Here is a 9,115-nt window from a genome sequence, read left to right on the forward strand (position 1 = left end):
ACCTACCTTAAGCGAAGCCAATTACCATTCATCGAGCTATAACATGAGACACACTTTGGTTTCTAAAAAAATTGAAGTTTTTCGACGGTAGCATAAAGATTCCTAAACATAATGATCCCAAATATGAAGTCTGGGAAATATGCAACATGATGGTGTTGTGTTGGATTACACGGACTCTTTCACCACAAATAATTTGAGAGTGTAATCCAAATCGACGTTGGCAAGATTATGTGGAAAGATTTAAAAGAAAGATTTTCAAAGGAGGGTCATTTTAGGATTTCTGATTTACTATAAGAAATTAATTCGGCCAGATAAGAAATTGAATGGTAATATGAGTATGCTTCATAAAGTTAAATCGGTTATCAATGTGTTAGAAAAAAAATAGGAAAATGAGAAATAACACAACTTGAAACCTCAAGGAAGAGGAGGTGGTTGGAAAAGTTATGGAAGAGGAAGAGGACGATTTTCTACGTAAGGTAAATAATGTTCTTTTTTGTAATAAGTCTAATCACACTATTGATGAATGCTACGTCAAACATGGCTACCCCATTTGGTACAAGAAACAAGATTCTTATATGTTAATGGAAATGATAGAAAGAATGAACAAGTATGCAATCTTTATATACAAAAGAACAAGGAAGATACTGAGATAGACGATGGTCTTAAACAATGTGGTAATCCTTTTACTCCCGAACAAGTACAAAAGATTTTGAGTCTTCTACAAGACACGAGTAATCACAATGTGAATCAGATACAAAGTCATAATAGTGAGTCTATCCATCATCACACGAATAATTCTTGGATTCTTGATACAAGAGTCATTGATCATGTCACTTGTGTTAAATCTCATTTCATTTCTCTTAATAAAATTAAACCTATATACATAAGTTAAACCTATATTTCTATTGTTTTTGTTCATGGTCACAAATATTTTCTTACCATAGTAGACGATTTTAGTAAACATACTTGGATCTATTTTATTCAATATAAGGATGAAAGCATACCTCTGATATATAAATTTGTTTTATATGTCAAAAATAATTTTAAACAAAGTATTAAAACTATAAGATCTTATATTGGAAAGGAATTTGAATATAATGATTTATATGATAAATTTGATATCCTTCATCAGGAAAGATGTCTTGAAACTCCACGACAAAATTTTGTTGTGGAGAGAAAACATTAGCATATATTAAATATTACTCGCAACCTTTTATTCCAATATGGGTTGTCTAGGATGTGTTGGTCATATGCTGCTGGACATGCTATACATCTCATTAATCGTCTGTCTTCTTGTTCTCTGGATGGTAAATCTCCGTGTGAGCAATTATATAATGACCCCCTACATATTTAAATCTTAGGGTTTTTCGATCCCTTTTCTATGCCTTTACCCTTTAAAATAATATAACTAAACTTGATTCTCGTGCCATAAAATGTATTTTTATTGGGTATAATAAAAGGATTTTTTTTTTAATATCAGCAGTATGGAATTTTTATTCAGTAGAAATGTTATTTTCTATGAGAATGTTTTTTTCCACATAAATAATGCAATAATGTCTAATGGGAATCTGATCTCGCAGGGGATTCGAACGTCGAAGGATTTGCCACGTCAAACTCTGTCTTCCGCAAGAACGCTCCAAGCACTCCACAAGAACTCCAAGCAAACCTGCAAAACACAACAAACGGCGTCTCTAGCGGCCGATTGCACTCCGACGCTCAAGTCAGCCTTGCAAAACCACCAAAGAACTAAGAACTAAGAATCTCGGTGAGACTCGTGTGCACTATGTGATTCTCTCTCTCTGTGTAAACTAGTAACTTGCAAGAATGAATCTTACCTCCCTCTGCATGGGCGCATAATGCCTTTATATACTCTGTTGCGCACCTAAGTTATTCGTGTGTGAAGTAACTTAGTGCGTTTCTTTACTAGGTGTCTCGTGCAACCTCAGCGCAAATACCAGGTGTGGCTTGGCTAAGCGCACGTACTAGGCATCACCTACTGTGTGAACGATCACCTCTGCTTTGCACCATGCACGTTATGGGTTAAGAGAACACCAATCACCGACTGGCTTACTAGCTCCCTTAGGCCACTCTCGTGCGCAATACTACTAAACACTTAACTTCTCCTTTCTCTGATACTCTGCCACACAAGGCTCGTATACAACGCTCTCGTTGGGAATCACCCCTCAGTCCCAGCTTAACCGCGCGTAACACGAAGGCCCGATGGTCATCACTCACCCCAGACGACCGATCGGTGCCTCATAGCGCCACGCCTCCTGTCTCATGGCGCTTATCTAGGCGCTGATCGCGCATCCTCTCGGACCACCGATCACCCCCTGATCACCGATCACCCCCTGGGTGACCCTCTCAAAGACACATCTACTTCCCTGGCCCACGTGTCCCACTAAGAACGGCCCACGTGGCTATCTGTTGCTAACGTCACCGACTACCGATGACCGACCGGATCACAAGCCCCCCAGTCTCGAGCTGTATACTTGTTTTCAGCGAAGAGACTAAGTGATCGTCCTCAGTGGCCACGTGGCAAGTGATGCCACGTCACGTGCCACATCACATGCCACATCACGTGCTGCGTTTTAAGTGACGTTGCACCTTCCTTCCTTAATCTTGCGACACGTGTATGCATCGACGGCTAGCATGAAACGTCGTTTGTGTTTCCCTTATTCAAAACTTACGCGCCTTCACTGTTCCATCACCTTCTCCAACACTTCTTCTCTGAATCTCTCGAACTTCCTCTCTGCGATTCCTCTTCCCCAATCCTCAAGCTTCCAGAAACCGTTTGCGATCAACAAAAGGTACCCTTTTTCTTTATCTATGGCATATTCGAATACCTTCTACGGATTGCATCATCCAATAATTGCACTGTGCATACGTTGTGGGTTGTTTTTCTTTCCCTGCACTGTACCAGGGTTTCTTCTGGTTTTTCTGCGTTTTCACTTCTTCTTATTCTTCGCTTTCGTTTCTCTACTCCCTTCGCCTTCCTCTTGTTTTTCATTGATCCCTCATTTCTTCTTTCTTTCTCCATTGTAGCTACTGAACAATGGCTCGCACCAAAACCACTGCACGTCTTGCTTCATCGTCTGGTGCACAGCCTTCCGCAAGTGCACCGCCATCGCCTTCGACGAGTGCGCCCCCTTCGGCGAGTGCGCACCCCCGAGCGACGCTTTCTCAACACGACTACGCGCGGGTGTACCAGTGGGCTCCCCTCCACTTGCTCGCCGAGACATCTAGCCAACTCCCCGACGACCATCTCACCAACCTGTTGAGTAGCGACACCGACGAGCCCACGTGCGCCCTTGACATGGAGGACGACTCACACTTGGGCGTGTGCATCCCCCTCGAGGCATGCCGATATGCGTGGATGATAGGGCCACCAATGGGGTGCCCTTCACCTTCATCTACTCAGCCATCTTCAAGAGGTTGCGCCTCTGACTTCCCTTCACCTTCTTCGAGAAGGATCTCCTCACCGAGCTGAACGTGGCTCCCTGTCAACTCCATCCGAACGCTTGGGCCTTCATCCGAGCGTTCGAAATCCTTTGCAACCACTTTGGACACCCCACCTTCGACCGACGTCTTCCTCCACTTCTTCGAGGCCAAGAACCCAGGCGATCGGTCGTGGGTGAGTCTGAATGGCGTGTCTGGGAGGGTGATCTTGGGCCTATACCAGCAATCCTTCAAGGACTGGAAGGGTAGGTTTTACATGATCACCTCCAACGAGCACAGCCCGTCTTTACCTGAGGGCTTCCCACTCTACTGGGTTCCCAAAGTAGGGTTCAAAAAACCCAGAGGCTTGGAGGCCATGGCACCCTACGAGCGCGAGCTGTGCAGCCTGCTCTCGAGCTTGGGCGCTAAGTTCGGGTCCTCCACCCTCATCAAGCATGAGTTCGACGCAGAGATGCTCAAGAAATATATTGGTTTGCATTCTCTTCTCTCCTTTACCTTGTTATTTCTCTGAGCATGCATCCTCGCGCTTAACTGCCTACGTTGTTTTTACTCTTTTTGCACCTTGTTTACTTGTACTAACCCTTTGCTATGTTCAACTGGTGCAGATATGACTTCCAACAAGGAACGACGACAGAAGCTGATCGCGCTTGCCAAGAGCCGACAAGCTGTCGGGTCGTCCACTAGAACTGAGGCCACCTCCGAGCCCATCTCAGCCTCCCCTATCTCGGTCGCGCCAGCTGAAGGCCCCGAGACCAGGGGTGAGAAGAAAAGAAAACGGTTGGTGAAAGCTCCCACCACCGTTATATCAATCGAAGAGGAGAGCTCGGGGTCTCCTTTAGTTCAACGGAGAAAAAGGGGAACCGAGGGCGCTGAGGGAGATGCTACTCTGATCCCTCAAGCACATGCTTCTCCCGTACGCTCTCCTTCTCCAGCCCCCCTTTCCTCCCTGCCCCCAGCCAGGCCACCCCTTACCTTACCACCTCAAACAGCTGGGAGCGGGGCTGCTCGTTCGGAGGGAACCTCCCACCCCCCAACCTCACCATGCCCTCAGGACTCCGCTACCACAACTGAGGGTGGTGGTGAGAGTTCCCTTCGAGCATCGGGCTCCAGCACTAAAGGGCTCACCAGGGTCATCCACCTGACTAGACAACTGCTCCAAAACCGCGAGCTAGTCAGGTGGAGCGGGAGCGAGGTGGACCTCCATCTGGCTCGCCAAATGGTACTCTCTCTTGAGTTCTCCACCCAGCATCGCCGCCTTGAGAAGCTGGAGGGTAAGATGAGCGAACTGCTCAACCAAAAGGAGTCGCTTCAAAGCGACTATGAGGCCCTGCAGAGCACTAACGACATGCTGAAGGGTATGGTGGAGGAAGCCAGGAGAGGGTGCGCCCTGCAAGTCCAAGAAACCATCAAGACGGAGATGTTGATGGGGGACGCCATCGCCGCTCTTGATGCCGATCTGATGGAGACCACGGGTAGGGCCATCCAACTTGAAGCTGAGAACGCCTTCTTGCGCCAACAGATCGCAACTCTGGTAGAGGCTCTCGCGGCGAACGAGAGGCGCGCCAATGATCAAGGGACCAAGCTTAAGGAAGCCGAGTCCACCATCGCCACCCTGATCACTGAGAAAGTCGTGCTCGAGACCGATAAGGCTGAGCTCGAGGCTGAGAAGACCAAGCTTTGGGAAGAAGCTGCTGACACCTTTGCTGAGGGTTTCGACTTGGCCCTTGAGCATGTTAAGTGCGTCTTTCCGGAGGCTGACTATTCTCAATTCGCCATGGACTTCGAGGTGGTGGATGGCCAGATCGTTCGCCCTTGATCATTGTTGTTTTGATTTTATCTCTTTGTACATAACTTGGAATGTAAAAACTTTTGTTGTATATATGAATGCCACTTTCTTCTTACTGTTTCTTCTGCTGTGTATCTCTTAGTTTTTATCTCTTGCCATGCATGTCTAACTGCTAACCTGCTCGAACTTGGCACAAATCTTTATTGTGTTTTGCTTCTCTTACTTCTGACTTCGATCACAACTAGTAACACTTGATAACTGATCTGGCGTGGCCTTGCTTGCTCAGGCCTATCGCGTAAGAACTTGTCTGAAACTTCTTAAACAACGCTCTAACCACCGATAACCGATCAGAATGCCACGGCCACCCACTCACCAGTCGTCGCGCCTCTGCTTCTACCTTATATCTCCCTATATCGCTTGTCGCTCCAACGCTAAGTGCGTAGAGGACTCTCACACCGATCGGTCAAGGATGATGCCCTGTTTTGGGGGGAAGAGTGTTTCTCGATAACCCCTCTTGCCTGCCTCAAGGTCATCGACCCTTAACACATCGGGTCGTGCTTCCACCTTCTCACTCCTGGGGTGAGAAGGGTTTTGACTAAGAGTTCTACTGTGCCAATATTGATGCTATGCCACTTGGGTAAAGGCGTTTCTCGAAATCCTTCCTTTCCCTTCTTGGGCTTACTAGCACCCCTGGCTTTTTGAACCTTAGCTGCCTGCACTCACACCTGGGGTGAGGAGGACTTTAAACCAGTTGCCATGCTCGCGCCTGGGGCGAGGAAGGCCTAACCGATTACCTGCACTTGCACCTGGGGCGAGGAGGATTTTAACTTTAAAACTTTGCAAACTCTTATACTGATAACTTCTTTTTTTATTGGGTGGCCTCATTAAAACCCTCTTCTGGGAAAAAGAGTGCCCCCTGAACTGTTTAAACTGTTTATACTAGCGCGAAAGCGCAACTACTTTACATTTTCAACTAAAATACAACTTCAAGTGTGTGGCATTCCACGTTCTGGGGGTCGCCGATCTCTTCCCAGCACTGCGACCTCCGATCGCTTCTCGTCCACGCCCGGCGGCGGTGTCGAGGTAACATGGCACACACTTCTCTGCTGCTTGAGGTTGTTCTCGTAGCAGCGCCTAGCTTCCTTCTAGTCCGACTTGATGGTGATTACCGCCCCCTCCATCGACGGCAACCTGAACTTCATGTGCCTCGTCGACGGTATAGCTCCCAACCTGTTGAGTGTCGGCCTTCCCAACAATATGTTGTAGGCGGATGGGGCGTTGACCACTAGGTACTTAATTTTTTCAGTGCGGGCCACGGTCCCATCCGTGAACGTGGTCCTTAGCTCTATGTAGCCTCGTACCTCCACCTGGTCCCCTGCGAAGCCATACAAGCACCCCGGGTATGGCCTCAGATGATCAAGGGACAGCTGTAGCTTGTTGAACGTCGGCCAGAACATTACGTCCGCTGAGCTTCCCTGGTCCACGAGGACCCTGTGCACCTTTCTCCCTGCCGTGACGAGGGAGATGACTATAGGATCGTTGTCGTGGGGCACAACGTCCCGGAGATCCGCCTTTGTAAACGTAATGTCAGCATCGGGGGAATGATCTTCCACCGAGTCGACAGTCATCACCGACCGAGCGTACCTCTTCCTCTGAGAGGTTGTACATCCTCCTCCGGAGAAGCCCCCCGCGATCGTGTGCACCTCCCCGTGCACAGGTACCTCGTGCTGCGGATCTTCTGCTGGTGGCCCCGACGCCCGATCATCTTGCGTCTCCCGCAAGTAATCGCTCAGAAAGCCATTTTTTACCAATTCCGCGAGTTGGTGTCCCAACGCAAACAAGTGTGGAGTGAGTGGCCATAAGCCTGGTGAAACTCACACCACACGTTCTTCTTCCTTCCGAGCACCTTGTCAGTCTTCTCTGGTGCTCGCAACCTTGCCGCTATGGCTGGAATGGCGATCAGCTCCGCCAATTCCACCACAAAGTCAAACCTGGGGGGCGCGTTGCTCTCCCTCGCGCGCCCCCTGCCCTGGTCCTTCCTAGGCTCGTAAGGGCGAGGCTTCCCCTGAGCCTTCTTTCTTTCTTTGGCCTCATGCACCCTCATCAGCTGCTGAGACCTGCTCGGTCCTCTGCGCGACTTGGTCGGGGCCACGCTTCCCCTCTTCTTAGAAACCTCTATTTCTGTCACGATGTGCGCCACAGCACGACGCCTAATCTCTGCGAAGGTGCTGGGGTGATTTCTGATCAAAGATTCACTGAAAGGGCCCGGCAGAACCCCTTTCTTGAACGCGTGCACCAGCATATCTTCATCTTTGCTGGGCAGCCTCACTACCTGTGCTCCAAAACGACTAAGGTAATCCCTGAGGGACTCACCTTGGTTTTGTTTCACGTCAAACAAATCATACAACACCACTGGGGTGCCCTGTTCACGATATACTGCTCCATGAACAACTTGGAGAACTACTGAAACGAAGTGATGTGGCCATCTGGTAGGCTCACGAACCACTCCAGAGCAATCCCGCTCAGGGTGCTCATGAACAGCTTGCAATACACTGCATCTGAGCCCCCAGAGAGCATCATCTGGGTGTGAAACACTGTCAGATGCGTCTCTGGGTCCTCCACCCCTGTAAACGAGGCTTTCACCCCCACCAAGCCTGTTGGCACCACTGCACTCATAATCTCAGATGAGAAAGGCATGGGGAAAGTCCTGGGGGAGACGGCGGCGGCACCACTCTTTCCTCCGCTGCGTGTTCCTTCTGCGCCTGCAGCGCCTTGCGCAACTCTTCATTTACTCTGTCCAACTCCTCATTTCTGCTCTGTGATGCAGCAAAATCCGCTTGCATCCTTTCTTGTTCCATTCTTGACGCTGCCACATTGTCTTGCAGCGCTCGCATCATTTCCAAGACTTGCGCCATTGTCACAGCTCCTTCTTCAGCTGATGGCGCGGGTGAGGTTTGCCTTGTCTTCCTCATTTTCTCAGCAAAGAATCTCAAGAACAAACAAAAATTGACAGCAAAGTGTGGATGGGATCACAAATTCACACGTGCCACACGGTGGGCGCCAAATGATCTCGCAGGGGATTCGAACGTCGAAGGATTTGCCACGTCAAACTCTGTCTTTCGCAAGAACGCTCCAAGCACTCCACAAGAACTCCAACAAACCTGCAAAACACAACAAACGGCGCCTCTAGCGGCCGATTGCACTCTGACGCTCAAGTCAGCCTTGCAAAACCACCAAAGAACTAAGAACTAAGAATCTCAGCGAGACTCGTGTGCACTATGTGATTCTCTCTCTCTGTGTGTAAACTAGTAACTTGCAAGAATGAATCTTACCTCCCTCTGCATGAGCGCGGAATGCCTTTATATACTCTGTTGCGCACCTAAGTTATTCGTGTGTGAAGTAACTTAGAGCGTTTCTTTACTAGGTGTCTCGTGCAACCTCAGCGCGAATACCATGTGTGGCTTGGCTAAGCGCACGTACTAGGCATCACCTACTGTGTGAACGATCACCTCTGCTTTGCACCATGCACGTTATGGGTTAAGAGAACACCAATCACCGACTGGCTTACTAGCTCCCTTAGGCCACTCTCGTGCGCGATACTACTAAACACTTAACTTCTCCTTTCTCTGATACTCTGCCACACAAGGCTCGTATACAACGCTCTCGCTGGGAATCACCCCTCAGTCCCAGCTTAACCGCGCGTAACACGAAGGCCCGATGGTCATCACTCACCCCAGACGACCGATCGGTGCCTCATAGCGCCACGCCTCCTGTCTCATGGCGCTTATCTAGGCGCTGATCGCGCATCCTCTCGGACCACCGATCACCCTCCTGATCACCGATCACCTCCTGGGTGACCCTCTCAAAGAC

This window comes from Phaseolus vulgaris, chromosome 7 (assembly GCF_051622355.1).
Source record: "Phaseolus vulgaris cultivar YP4 chromosome 7, ASM5162235v1, whole genome shotgun sequence".
In the NCBI taxonomy this organism is placed as follows: domain Eukaryota; kingdom Viridiplantae; phylum Streptophyta; class Magnoliopsida; order Fabales; family Fabaceae; genus Phaseolus; species Phaseolus vulgaris.